Source organism: Strongylocentrotus purpuratus, unplaced genomic scaffold, assembly GCF_000002235.5.
Source record: "Strongylocentrotus purpuratus isolate Spur 01 unplaced genomic scaffold, Spur_5.0 spur5_scaffold_20, whole genome shotgun sequence".
Lineage (NCBI taxonomy): Eukaryota > Metazoa > Echinodermata > Echinoidea > Camarodonta > Strongylocentrotidae > Strongylocentrotus > Strongylocentrotus purpuratus.
Genome location: NW_022145606.1, coordinates 17,472,065 through 17,487,140, shown reverse-complemented (window position 1 = coordinate 17,487,140; position 15,076 = coordinate 17,472,065). Strand labels below are relative to the sequence as shown.

Genomic DNA, 15,076 nt, shown 5'->3' with positions numbered 1-15,076 from the left:
TACGAAGTTCAATGTGTAAAGATGCTGCAACGGTATGGAAGAACTACCTCTAAATATAAATCAAATAAATAATGTAAACGATTTTAAGTTGTTTCTATAGGAGCATCTATTAGTCTTGAAGTTGAGTTCACGTAGTGCTGATAAATATGTCAATGTTTGTATTATTTTGTATTTGTATTTATTAGAGAATAATATTTTGTTTGAAAAGCAGCAATGTAAAAACTATCCTCATATCATCTGTCGCGTTCTTCCTCTTTCTCTCTCTCTCTCTCTCTCTCTCTCTCCACGTGCCTATTATATATATCCCTTATGTTTATTTATTTTTGTGTTCATTCCTTTCTGTCTCTCAACCAGTGTCTCTCTATATTTGTGTTCATTCCTTTCTGTCTCTCAACCAGTGTCTCTCTATATTTGTGTTCATTCCTTTCTGTCTCTCAACCAGTGTCTCTCTATATTTGTGTTCATTCCTTTCTGTCTCTCAACCAGTGTCTCTCTATTTTTGTGTTCATTCCTTTCTGTCTCTCAACCAGTGTCTCTCTATTTTTGTGTTCATTCCTTTCTGTCTCTCAACCAGTGTCTCTCTATATTTGTGTTCATTCCTTTCTGTCTCTCAACCAGTGTCTCTCTATATTTGTGTTCATTCCTTTCTGTCTCTCAACCAGTGTCTCTCTATATTTGTGTTCATTCCTTTCTGTCTCTCAACCAGTGTCTCTCTATTTTTGTGTTCATTCCTTTCTGTCTCTCAACCAGTGTCTCTCTATTTTTGTGTTCATTCCTTTCTGTCTCTCAACCAGTGTCTCTCTATATTTGTGTTCATTCCTTTCTGTCTCTCAACCAGTGTCTCTCTATATTTGTGTTCATTCCTTTCTGTCTCTCAACCAGTGTCTCTCTATATTTGTGTTCATTCCTTTCTGTCTCTCAACCAGTGTCTCTCTATTTTTGTGTTCATTCCTTTCTGTCTCTCAACCAGTGTCTCTCTATTTTTGTGTTCATTCCTTTCTGTCTCTCAACCAGTGTCTCTCTATATTTGTGTTCATTCCTTTCTGTCTCTCAACCAGTGTCTCTCTATATTTGTGTTCATTCCTTTCTGTCTCTCAACCAGTGTCTCTCTATATTTGTGTTCATTCCTTTCTGTCTCTCAACCAGTGTCTCTCTATATTTGTGTTCATTCCTTTCTGCCTCTCAACCAGTGTCTCTCTATATTTGTGTTCATTCCTTTCTGTCTCTCAACCAGTGTTCCTCTATATTTGTGTTCATTCCTTTCTGTCTCTCAACCAGTGTCTCTCTATATTTGTGTTCATTCCTTTCTGTCTCTCAACCAGTGTCTCTCTATATTTGTGTTCATTCCTTTCTGTCTCTCAACCAGTGTCTCTCTATATTTGTGTTCATTCCTTTCTGTCTCTCAACCAGTGTCTCTCTATATTTGTGTTCATTCCTTTCTGTCTCTCAACCAGTGTCTCTCTATTTTTGTGTTCATTCCTTTCTGTCTCTCAACCAGTGTCTCTCTATTTTTGTGTTCATTCCTTTCTGTCTCTCAACCAGTGTCTCTCTATTTTTGTGTTCATTCCTTTCTGTCTCTCAACCAGTGTCTCTCTATATTTGTGTTCATTCCTTTCTGCCTCTCTACCAGTGTCTCTCTATATTTGTGTTCATTCCTTTCTGTCTCTCAACCAGTGTCTCTCTATATTTGTGTTCATTCCTTTCTGCCTCTCAACCAGTGTCTCTCTATATTTGTGTTCATTCCTTTCTGTCTCTCAACCAGTGTCTCTCTATTTTTGTGTTCATTCCTTTCTGTCTCTCAACCAGTGTCTCTCTATTTTTGTGTTCATTCCTTTCTGTCTCTCAACCAGTGTCTCTCTATATTTGTCTTGCTTATTTGATTGTAATAGTTTGACCATCTTGCCATAATACATATTTGTTTCGTTCGTCCTGAATCTATGTCTTCATCGCATATTCATCCTATAAACTTATAGATCTTAACCCTATCGTGACAATCATTCCACATATTGAGGTTTTATAGCCCTAGAAAATATGCCACATGTATGAGTAGAAAGGCAGCAATTCCTACCTACATTGCATCTTCTTTTTGTTTTTTCATCGACTATAACGGGTTTGATGCCTGGTATAAAAAAGAACTGAAAAGGAGCATTAAAATCCTTACATTGGTATCACGTTTAGAGATTCAAAGTCATTTTTTCCGACCAAATTTAGATTATTTTTTTAAACGGCAACATTCGCACCCATTGATATTGTTTTTAGAGACCATGCATTTTATTTTAACAATGTAGCAATATAAGAAAACTGTTTTTGTTGCAAATTTAAACGAACACAGTATATCATCAATTGAGCTCTGTTTGTCTCGAAAATGTGAGCGGCACAGCGGTGGTGGGGGGGGGGGGGTAGTTAGAAGAAATACAAAATAAGAAAGATTTGAACTTTTAAATCTATCATGGTCACTCAATCTTGCCATTTATTGTTATGATGCTCTTATACAGCTCAACTGCTATTACATGTATTATGTCATAGTTATACTACCAATTACACCTGTTTACTGCTTATATTTTTAAAGAAAGAATTCAGAAAAAAATTCAAAGAAAACTTCATCTTGTATATCAAGTACGTATACACTTCGATCGTCATTTACAGCAGAATTCCTGGCTGTACACCCTGTAAACGTAATGTATCTTGAAGCCGATACATCCTAGCATCAGTTTCATAACTCAAAACAATTCTGTACAACTACAATGTTGAGAAATATGAACATAAACATTTTAAAGAGTATTTAGTTGTTTTCTAAAAACAAGTCAATGATTGTCCTTGTTTTTGGTCATGCAATAATTGTGTTGTACGGAAATATTATTATATTATATAATTGTTGTACATACACGCAACAAGCCTAGCATTTATTTAGGTTCACTTTTCATTTCCATATTTCATGATTTACAGAACATTCTTTCACGTTATTAATTACTTTGATTCAGGATCATTTACTTCAATGCATGCATGATCTGAAGAAATATCGATGTTTCGTTAAATATATTATGCCTTTTAACTTTTGCATTGAATAAGAATAATCGCAACCCAATTAAATTATATCCGTTTATTAACAGATAAAAAGCTTCATATAATTACGTTCACTTTGTATAAGCTAAGAATATGGAAAATGTTCTGCTTTTATGTTATGAATGAAAAAGATGGAGTTTTTATAAATAAAATCAATGAATATAAAACCATTTCCATCTGTGTAGAAATCATCATCCCTAATAATTAGGAATATATCTTCCCTCGATAGTTATAAGAAAGCCCTTCAGACTTTTCTTGCAATAGTGTAATATATTTCTGTATTTAGTTAATATTAATTATTCAAGTTTTTAATTCAATGTATATAAATAATAATAGATAATTGTCATTACTATACTATGCACTGTACGAATCTAACGTTATTAATACTATTGTGAGTATTATCATCAGCCTCCGGGGTTGTCGGTTTTGCAGATTGCCGGTGTTTTAGTTCGTCTATCGACCACGATATCTCACTCAATATCACCTGTCGGAAGAAAGCAAGAAGATATAATTTATTTACAATGTTGTTCCATTTGCATCCATCAACTCAAATGATTAAATTGATAAGCAGATTCACCCTCGTAACATTTGAAATTACCTCTCAACATTTGCATATTGATTAATATTTGTTTCCCTATGTGTTTAAAAAAAGATTATTATATGTAATTATTACATACATCTATGTTTATCGGTGCATCCCTCCGTTTCCCCAATTTCCCATTAAAATAAGCATACATAATTTACCGCAAATATTAACATTTTATTTTGCAAAATGTATCAAATCAAAGCACATTAATTTGTGTGATTAATCTTAGGTCATGTTTTCAATGATTTTGTGTGAGAAATGAAAGTTAAAACCGGAACCGAATCTGAAGCTAAGACATGTATTGAGCCAATTTGTTGACATCATCAAGAAATAAGATAGATCAATGACATTTTGAGATCCCTCTATATAAACAGAATCAAAGTGCTATTCGTCAAATTCGCACCTCGTCTAGGTTACTGGTTCTAAACAACTTAGCCTTTGCATGAGGTTCACCGCAGAAGCATTCAAGCGACAGGCTGGAGCAGGGCAAATTCACTGTTTGGGCGCTTTGTTTAGCACAACATTGTTAGGAACCAGCAACGCTGACTACTTGGCCAGTATGACCGCAAACTTTGGTACTCTTATAACTAAAATCAAAAATGATAAATACATTCCATTTCATCCCACCGATTGACGTTTAATTGAATTTATAAAGCGCCCTAAACTAGACACTGCCCTAGGTTGAAATAAAAACCTAATTTGTGTACACGTACGTTTCCGGATGCTTTCTGAAGATGTCAAACGAAGTAAAATTCCTTAGAAGTACAGGGAGTTCGTTTCATAGGCGTAATGCTATAACATGGAAGGATTTTGAGGAAGTGTGCTTGACAGAGAATTAAAGTTATTACAAAGTTTTGGTATGGGGTCATGAATTTGGCTCAAATGAACATATTGGAAGAGTATTCGATTCTACAATATTCAGTGATCGTTGTGACGGTTGAAATCGAGTCTAAAGTGATAACATTGTTAATAATAAACACTTTTCGTTGGATAGCTCCCTCTCTAGGTCAAGATATTAATTTAGCTATAAAAAAATGTTTCTTGAATAAATTTGACCGATTGGCTATTCCCGTTTGAAAATTATATATCCCAAATACATATTCTGAGATTTTCATGGTCGCAGCTACCATGGTATGACCGCAGGCGCTATTTAAAAATTATCGAAAGTTACCTTGAGCACCGGTAAATTTTGATATTCATTTTTTCTCGGAAGCAGAATAATAATAATAATAAACCATTCTAATATAGCGCATATCACAAAAATTAATTGAAGTCCCTTATGAAGAGTGTTTTAGGGGCTAATTTTTTTAGTGCTTATGATAAATCCACAGGGGTATCCAAATATTTCAAAATTGTAACGAATCTTTATCCAACCAATTTTCAGAATTTCCCAAAACGTTGTATTACCTTTAATGCGATATTGACCTTTCTGCCCAAGTATGGTTAACCTAAACAGTGCGTAACCCAGTACCTTATTTCCACTTCGCAGGCAGACAGCACGCTACAACATTCAAAAGCAGCGAGTTACGGGGAATTAATGCTACAGCTGACCTGAGATGGCGCTAGAGAGGATTTTAGGCGTATCAGGACAATTACCCCCTGGGCAATCACCCCCCGGAAAATTACCCCCCGAAAACTACCCCCAAGGACAATTACCCCCTGGAAATTTACCCCCCGGAGAATTACCCCCCGAGGACAATTACCCCCCCCCCAAGGACAATTATCCCCCGGAAAATTACCCCCCGGAAAATTACCCCCCGAGGAAAATTACCCCCCGAGGACAATTACCCCCCAAGGACAATTACCCCCGAGGACAACTACCCCCGAGGACAACTACCCCCGAGGACAATTACCCCCCGAGGACAATTACCCCCGAGGACAACTACCTCCGAGGACAATTACCACCCGAGGACAACTACCCCTCGAGGACAATTACCCCCCCCCCCCCTCGAAACACCATTACCGCGGCCCGAGGACAATCGCACCCAGGGAATTTGTAACACTGTGACGTATAATGCGAGCTCCTCTTCAAATTGCTATTTAGAGAAAATGTCATGAACTTTCATTTTTTTAGTTATTTATGACGGAATAGATTTGTTTCCTACAGGGGTTGTGTATAAATTATATTTATATTCGTAGCTCACATTCAAAGCCCTCGTACCCATCTGCCAAATCTTTTTGCTTGACGTACATGTATCCTCCTAGGAGGAGATTTCACCCACCCCTCTCGCTCTGTATCCATTCCACCTTTGTGAAGTTTGACTTAATATGCCACGTGTATTGAATCAAATTCAATTGCCAGAAGACGCATGTATCAAATCGAATTCAATTGCCAGAAGACGCATGTATCAAATCAAAGTACGGAATTTACATTTCTTAGAAATTTAAAAATAAATTGCGCGCAGATGAGTAAGCGTTAATACAGCTAGTCTCCCCAAAAATAGCCCAACAAAGAAATTAGGATGTAAGATATCATTATTTATGCATCCTCTGTAACTTTTCTAATCAGCTGATCGTATATTTGTCTTTGTATGTATAATGGGCCCTCATCCATGATCTATTCCAAAATTAAGGTTCTCTTCATGTTTATAAATGTAATGTAATATATATATATATATATATATATATATATATTTTCTGTTGTCATATGGTGAACTAAAATATGTTTTCTTGTACTGTAATTTATTTTGAAATAAAAATTGCCTTCAAGTTAAATATATGGTATGTACGGTGCCATATTAAAAGAAAATAAGTATCCGCACTTGGGTACATTCATCTCAATGATTTTGTAATTCCAGAGCAGCGTTTTTTCAACTGGGGTGCCGAAAGAGAATGTTAGTTACATGACAATTTTTTTTGTCAAACGTTGATTTTGTGAAAAACAAATATCAGAAACGGGTCCAGTATTTATTTTCATGAGAAAATAAAATGTAAACAAGTAATAAAATGTCTTTCTTCCTCGCTCGCTGACAATATTTTGCGAATATATATCTTTTATTTCGACATTACATTGTTACCACACTCATCACAATTATAAACATGATGAATCAAGGCAACGAGAGGCCCGAATATCCTCATATTCGTGTATCAAGGTCATGACCGAATATTTCACTTTATATTCGTGTACATTCGGCGATGAGGCGCCCGCATACCTTAAATCTGTGCTAGTGTGTTGATTACAACATTATGTTTTACCATTTTGAAAATGTCTTGTCCTTGTTTTTCTTGCTCGTTCACTAAATCAAGAAACAAATGTGCCCATACGTGTGTACATAGCACTTGACGAGTGCCAGAGTGATGCAAAATAAATAGTTTGTGAAGAATTTAAGATTGGGCGAAACTTTTCATTTCTTAAGAGGGCATCGTGTCGAACAAAAAGTTGAAATAACGCTGCACAAGAGAAATCCTTCGTAGAAAACAGTAACCACAGTGTTGTTGCATACATTATAGCTAAAGAAAAATGTGTAGTAATGAGGAAGATCACGCGCAAGTATTTGAACGAATGTGGGTTCATGCACGGGATTTTATGGGCTTGTAGCCTTCACAGCATCTCTCAACGTGTCAGATCGTCTTTTGCTATTGAATCCTGATTGTCCCCGGGGGGGGGGGGGGGGGGGGGGGGGAATTGTCCTCGGGGGCGGGTAATTGTCCTCGTGGGGTAAATCCTCAAGGGGTAGTTTTCCGGGGGGTAATTGTCCTTGGGGGTAATTGTCCTCGGGGGTAGTTGTCCTCGGGGGGTAATTCTCCGGGGGGGGGGTAATTTTCCTTGGGGGGTAATTGTCCTCGGGGGGTAATTGTCCTCGGGGGGTAATTCTCCGGGGGGTAATTATCCGGGGGGTAATTGTCCTTGGGGGGTAATTGTCCTCGGGGGGTAATTCTCCGGGGGGTAATTTTCCGGGGGGGTAATTTTCCGGGGGGTAATTGTCCTTAGGGGGTTATTGTCCTCGGGGGGTAATTCTTCGGGGGGTAATTCTCCGTGGGGTAATTTTCCGGGGGGGTAGTTTTCCGGGGGGTAACTTTCCGGGGGTGATCGCCCAGGGGGTAATTGTCCTAGAACCGATTTTAGGAAGTGCTTCTAGTACACAATGGCTTGAAAAGTTTGAATACGTATGCTTTATAGTATTCTCTCACAAGTGAAAGCAAGTACAGTGGTTCGGTTGCAATATTTTACTTACTTGTTATTGTTGTTGTTTCTTCTTTTGGCTCGCAGGCGTACGCTATTTTTGTTCCTAAAAAGCATTCGCATGTTTGACCGTTTTTTGTGCAACCTGAAAGAAAATGTAAAATATATTATCTCAAGTACACATCGAGTATAAAAAGAACCCTTACCCCCCCCCCCCCCTCCCCCACTTCAACACCTGTGGCTTAATGAAGATCTTCCACCTACCTGGATTTTCTTTCTCTTCCTTTTTTCCTTTCCTGTGTTCAATCTTTCCTTTTTTAATAAATATTTTCTTTTCTTTCCTTTCCTTATTTTATTTTCTTTCTCCCATTTCCTCTCCTTTAAGTTGTTGTGGAAAATCTGGATCCATCACTGTTTCCATTTTTATGATTCTTTTAATTTTCCACATAAATATAATTCCATTTTTTTTCAGCAGAGCCTAGCTCTCAAATCCTGGCTTTGTTATAAAGACTGCTAAATTTAAATGGGAATTGACCTTAACATACATATTAATTTCAGTTTGTAGGTCATTTAAAACATTATCTGAAGAATATAAAAAACGTCATACATTTGACAAAATGGAAATCGTAACTTTTCTTCAAAATTCTTCGTCTTTCGCGGATTTGAGAATTTTCAGAACGTCGCCATTGTGTTTGCGCACAGCCCGTTTTGGGACGTATCGCAAGGATTCGACCGCTATTGCGTACGTACGTTTTCCTGCTGTAAACTATAAAATGATCAATGCAGATCACATCGTTTTTCCTGTGGTACTTGTTATTTGTGTCCAGAAAATTATCCACCTTCAGAGCTGCTATACCTATAGCTTGAACATTTTATTGCGATTGCGTCGGCCAGGAAACCGATGAAACAATTTCCCCTTGGCTTTCGAGGAACAAGTATTACAACGAAACACTTGGCCGTACACCATGTTTGACTTGTATTGCATATAACGCGAACACAGGGCGCTACAACAGTTCTCCTGTCGATACGTCATAACCCGAAGTTTTAAAGGGAAATTTCGACAAAATAGCAGCTTCCTTGGGGGAGCAGACAACGTCGTAAGTATGTCGAAGTAGGGACTCTTTTATTGTACTTACAAGACGATTTCATTTGGCCTACAACAATGCTTTTTATATAAAATGAAACGTTGTACGTAACGATAATGCTTCATAGTAGGCCTATTCAGTTTTAATGAGTAAAGAAACCTATTTGAGGCAACAGCCCGTGCAGTCGGCATAGTCTCCAAGCTTAGACACTATGTTAGACATAATGACCCCTTTTACAGTGAGAAAAGGGCCAGGGCCGGGCCGAGGCCAAGCCAGGCCTACTCGGCCCCGCTATTCTGTGCGTTTACAGTACTTACAGGCTCGGCAGCGGCCTATTAAATTGTAACATTTAAATATTTTGACGAAGTGGCGCTCTGCATGTAAACAAACGATTATATGGGGGAGGGGGGGGGGGGCGCCGGGGGTCACAGTGCAGATCCGGTCGCGCGCGCGCGGGATATTTGCAGTGAATCTTTTCCCCAATTTCCTATACACGGCGAACTTTCACTTAAGGGGTAACAGTTGGCCCCGCAATTGGCCGCGCACTAGGCCCTGCGTGCGTTAACAGTGAGAAAAGCCCGGGCCGAGCCGCGGCCGAGACTACCTCCAGAGCAGGGCCAAATGCGCGTCCAGTTTGGCCTCGCATTTGACCTTTTGCGCGTTAACAATGCTAGGCCGGCCGCGGCTCGGCCCGGCCCGGTCTGGCCTTTTTGCTCACTGTAAAGGGGGTCTAAGTTAACCCTAAAAAGGCCGGGCTATTTGAGGTCTTAGTACGGCCGGGGGGGGGGGCATTATGGCCCCCATAAGATCTCGGCCGTGAAGCGGTTGACCTCCGCGAAAATGTGCAAGCATGTCAAGTGAAGTGTATAGAATAAAATGATAATTTCAATTTTTTGAAAAATTTACTTGTTTGCATATTTATGGTAGTTTATGCAAATAAGGTCATAAAATAACATTTTTACCCATAAATCATATATTATTCATATTTAAGCATTCTTTTTATGGCTCCCATTAAGATCTCGGCCGTGAAGCGGTCGACCTCCGCGAAAATGTGCACGCATGTCAAGTGAAGTGTATAGAATAAAATGATATTTTCAATTTTTTGAAAAATTTACTTGTTTGCATATTTATGGTAGTTTATGCAAATAAGGTCATAAAATCACATTTTTACCCATAAATCATATATTATTCATATTTAAGCATTCTTTTAAATACATATATTTATAAGACCATTTGGAATAAAAATACGACAGAAAAAATTGGAAGAGCCAGCTTATTCCTTATGTTATCTCTTGTTTTGATAATTTCTTATGTATTTCACTGTTTTTTTAAACTTCTGTTGTTTATTATTTTTGTTGTTTTATTTCGTTTCTTACTACAATTCAACTATTTTGACTACCACAACCACCTAAACTTTAAACAAGACCCAATAACCTATGTTTAATATATTATTAGGAAAAATGACATTTCCATATGTTTAGTACACAAATCACAAAAATTAGCAATTTTCGATTTTTGGTGTGATCGGGGGTTTAGCTTTATGTGTCATAAGTTTCAGTGTAGTACACGTTACGTCATTATACAAACCAAAAAAAAAAAAAACGCCGCGGTTTTGGAGCGTAATATCTGAACTACACCTTATACTGAAATGGGTTTGTGCCTGCAGACTACTTACTGTCATGGTACCTATGCGTAACCATTTCTTGCACTGGCTCCTCGATGTCGTTTTCGCGGACATCCGCTGCCTCGCCTTGAGTTTCCAGAAAAGCACTGGCTGTGACTACAACAGCGAGTAGAAGTAACATTCTGATCACAGTATTAGATACCATTGCTGCACGGAGTCGAACACTGTGGAAGACAGATACATTAAAGGGAGTGGGTCGTCAGAAAACGACATTTTCATATGGATGGAGAAATGGGGAAATGCAAAGCATTACATGAGGCTTGTTGGTTATAAAACTGAAGGCTAATCCTAGTGATTGACAATACCTGTTATCGGGTGAACACCCAAATGTGTCGAATTTCTCATAAGAGCCCATTCCTAAGCGTCTTTAAAACCTGCTTCGGCGAATACCTGTAAAGAAAGACCACCTGCCTTTAGCGATCACAGTTTGGTTCCTTTTGGTAGTGTTTTTATTGCATCGTGTTCTTTGATTTGACAATGATTTTTATTTATTTGTGTTAACGGCCCCTTCGCAAGCACGAAAGAAATATAATTAAATAGTTCAAATATAATGGTTAACAATGATATTTAAAAAAAAACAGAAAATCTTTAAAAACAAGAAAATATTTGGCTGCTAACAACAAACAAATTATGGCAAGCTTTAAGATATACTTTAAAAAAATACATTATACCCTATACCTCAGTAATAAAACTACTATACACATGTATGTACACTGATACTACAGACGACAACTACACATTAAACCAAAATTCTAACGCATTAAAAAGGACGAAACAAATTATCCAAACTTAGACATAATGTTCTTACCACATTGGGAAAGTTTCTTGAACTGCTTAACAGAATTTGCATTAATTTGATAACGTTAGGTCTTACCGTATTTCTTTGGTCTCAAGAAAATCATTGAATGCTGGTTACACCAGAATATAATACAATTCATCACCCTGTACCTTAAGATTGGTCCTCCTCTCCTGCATCCACCCCTCCCCCTCCCCCCCCCCCCCCCCGCTTATTCACCGGCCGGCTGAGTCGGCGCAAAAAAAAAATCCTTAAAAACTGGACCAAAAAAGATATGTTATAGTTATAATGACTGCTTTGAGAGACATAGTTGTTGTTATACGCTCTCGGGGAGGTTACAACCGAGCAATACGCTCTCGGGGAGGTTACAATCGTGCTATTGCCCGAGGCGCCTCGGGTAATAACACGATTGTAACCTCCCCTTGTATAAAATCAACTATGTCTCGAAAATTAAAGCAGTCATTATTACTTTTATATACTGAAAAAAATAGTCAACTTATGACACCACCTTGGCTTTTCTCTAGTTTATCTCGCGGTTGTTTTTTTATGAGTGTATCTTTGAGAATTAGATTAGTCTATATCTAGCCTCTACGGCTCTAGGAATCTATGTAGCATTTTCCCCCTAGGCCTAATTCCTCATAAATTTCGAAGCTATTGAGTGTCAATAAATACCTTGTCCAGAAGACCTAAAGGATTATCCGAATCAAGCGAACCTTGGATTTTGTCCATGTCTTCTGCTGAGATAGCAGGTTTGTGAGTCACAACTCCCTTAATTTCCTTCTTATTTAAGCATTGCTGAAAAACACTTAAAAACTCTCGTCGAATTGGAAAAATCTTAATGCTTCATTCAATATGATGTCGACATTGTTAGAATTGAGGAAATGACGCTGAAGTCCGAATCTATTAGTTAATATTGGCCTAGATCTACGTTGTCCAGCTCCGAATTTGCAAATTTGTTTACGCTATCGAGGTCTGTGTTGATAACTTGCAGGTACTAGGTAGCCTAGATCTAGACCAAAATAATCTTCGAATGTGGAGAATTTCACGTACCCTTTTAGTGTTCTTGCTGTCAGCAGAATTAATCAAGTCTTGCAATTGATCATCATCAAGAAGTTGAAATCCAGGAAGAGTTTCTTCAGCCATTTTTGCCTTGTTTGGAAACTATAAGTATCAATAATTCATTGCAATTCGCCCGGACCCCCAACATTAACAAATCCTCTATGCCATGCCTTGAACCACAATGCATGGCAATTTTTCTTGAAATTGACAAGTCCCACAGTTTTTAAGATCGGATGGCACAACTCCAAATCATTCCCAAAAATCTCAGCTGAACCTGTGTAAAGCCTTAAATCTCTCATTGTACGAAAACAAGCTAATAAATTCAAGACTGTTTCTATATAACAAGTGTTACATGCGGGGTTACATGTAACCAGTATAGTTTCAACTCCTAAGTGTTTTTGTTTTATCCATAAAAATAAAGTGTTATACAAATTTGAATGGGGAGGTCAAGACAGAATGAAACGTTGAGTGTTTGTGAGATTATAAAGAGGGAGGTCTAAAGATGAGTTGTAAATACATCGATTGTGCAAGCTTAGAAAATGAAATGGAAAACAAGGTTTTTACTTCAAGCTCTACAGGTTAGAAATCAATATGTTTACAATTATTGTCACCAGTTGGTGGGAAATATCTTATCAACTATGATTTTGATGCGAAATTGTTGAATATTGTAGGATCCCAACGCTAGGGCCAACCAAAATACTTTTAATAATAAATGCATCAGATGAGACGGAAAATCTTTATTCAACTCAGAAAAAATTGAAGAAAAAGCATTTCTTATTGAATCAAAATCACCATTCTGTTTTACAGATCAAAACCAATTTCCTTCTAGTTACTCTGATTGAAACTTAAACGAAATCGTAAATATAATAACGAAGCAAGTTTACCATATTGCTGTACGACTAAATAACCCAGAAATGTACTCGTCTTAACCAACAACTGTTCAATATGTTAAGGAAACAAGGCTTTGATTCTTCACTTTACCAGCAATAGTTAATGTTGACTCGAATCCAGATTCCCAATTGAGCACTACAACATGTTGAACAAAATAGTAATAGCAACTGAATAGCTGGCACGTATAAGGAAGAGAAATTATCCCCTTTTTTAAATTACTGAACATAAAAATTTACTTGCATACATTTTATACTGCGATGTGAATATCAAGATGTCAATTCCAAAATTAAATATTGTCAACATTATATTTCGCCGAACAATTCTACTGGCAAGATATCGCTAGGTTAAACAAAAAATGTGTATGGTGTAAAATTACATTTCGGCTCAAAGACTTAAAAGAAATACGGGTTTCCATTTTCATGTTGTGTCTTGTCTTGTCTTATATCCTGTTAATAAATGATTAATGTAAGATTATATATCGAGTTGAAATGAATTAAACCGTCTCTTTTAAAGTTATAAGTTCATAGATGTGTACATGAGCATTACTGTTCATTTTCAACAAAACAAATGTGACACATACTTTGTACTTTTTGTGTTGATATTCTGACAAATAAAACATTTCAATGAAAATAAATAATGTGTATAAACAAAAACTAAAGGTATAATCTTTTCCTGTTAACACATACAATCGTATTTCATTAAACAAAATTGAATATAGATAAGTAACAAAAAAGTTGAACTAACTAAAACCAGAAGAAGTAATATTACCTGAAAATTGTCCTTGGGTAAAGAGAGGAATGTTGTACTACTGCAGAACGTCAGATCTTTAGTTGGAGTGGATGTGCATGGAGACAGTCAGGCGATGTGAATGGCTGAGATACAATAGATATCACACTATATAGTTTTAACTTCAATCACGAGGTAGGTACAAGAGGTTTGGATACACGTTTTCAAAAAACCATCAACATTGCGAAAACCAATTTATTTCTGTCAACCACATTCGAAACGTTTTATTTGATTATCAAAATACCACTTCATGGCGTGAGAAACGTTATGAAAATGAAATCTAAGAGAATTACTTTCATCGAATTTTTCTGGTCTGCTTTAACAGGAACCTGATGGTAAAGATTTCCAAAAATAGTACTTTATGGTGCTTCCTCGTGAATCTTTTTTTCTTCGGATTACGTAATCTATCATTGTCATGTTCACGCCTTCCTCTCCCCCGCTGTTCCTCTCGCTGCTTGTTTCGTGTCCAGGATTGTAGTTATGTAGGATACTAAGCCAAGTTTAGGAACTTCAAAAGATTAAATTCTCCCAAATATAAAGGTAATGGAAATCGGATTTTAGTGTTAATACAAAAGCAAACGTAACACAGAAACAAAAACAACAAGTAGAGACCACGAGTTCCTTACATAGCCTGGATCGCCTGTTAGTGTTGCATTTAACTGACGTGTGCAAAATACACTTGAGAAATATACATGATAGTGAAAATAGGCGATTAAATATGATCAATTTTGTAATAGACCAGTTGAATACAACAAGCACAAGAAACAAAGCACAGAGGAGCGGATCTGTGATTTAGAGTAATTAGTCTTACTTTCATGGGTCAATAATCACTTTGAGACTTCAGATTTCTGTAACAAGCACAGCCGGATTCAATGGGCTCTTCATACTAGAGGAAAGTTCGTATAAGGAAACGTCGGGAAACGTTTCTAGTTTTGAAAAGGTCAGTTGACATGAGAGTGCACGCTCACGATTAGGCTCGTCCAATGGGTCCTTTCGTAATGTA

General features: G+C 37.3%; 1 long non-coding RNA gene across 1 annotated transcript; it reads right to left on the bottom strand.

Moving 5' to 3' along the window:
* Window positions 1–2,442: 2,442 nt before the first annotated feature.
* On the bottom strand, window positions 2,443–14,425 carry LOC105439828. Its single transcript, XR_971411.2, has 5 exons — window positions 14,367–14,425; window positions 14,056–14,159; window positions 10,533–10,705; window positions 7,825–7,917; window positions 2,443–3,547 (listed from the first exon to the last, which is right to left on the bottom strand). It is a non-coding gene; the product is annotated as an uncharacterized LOC105439828 (long non-coding RNA).
* Between the last annotated feature and the right edge of the window lie 651 nt (window positions 14,426–15,076).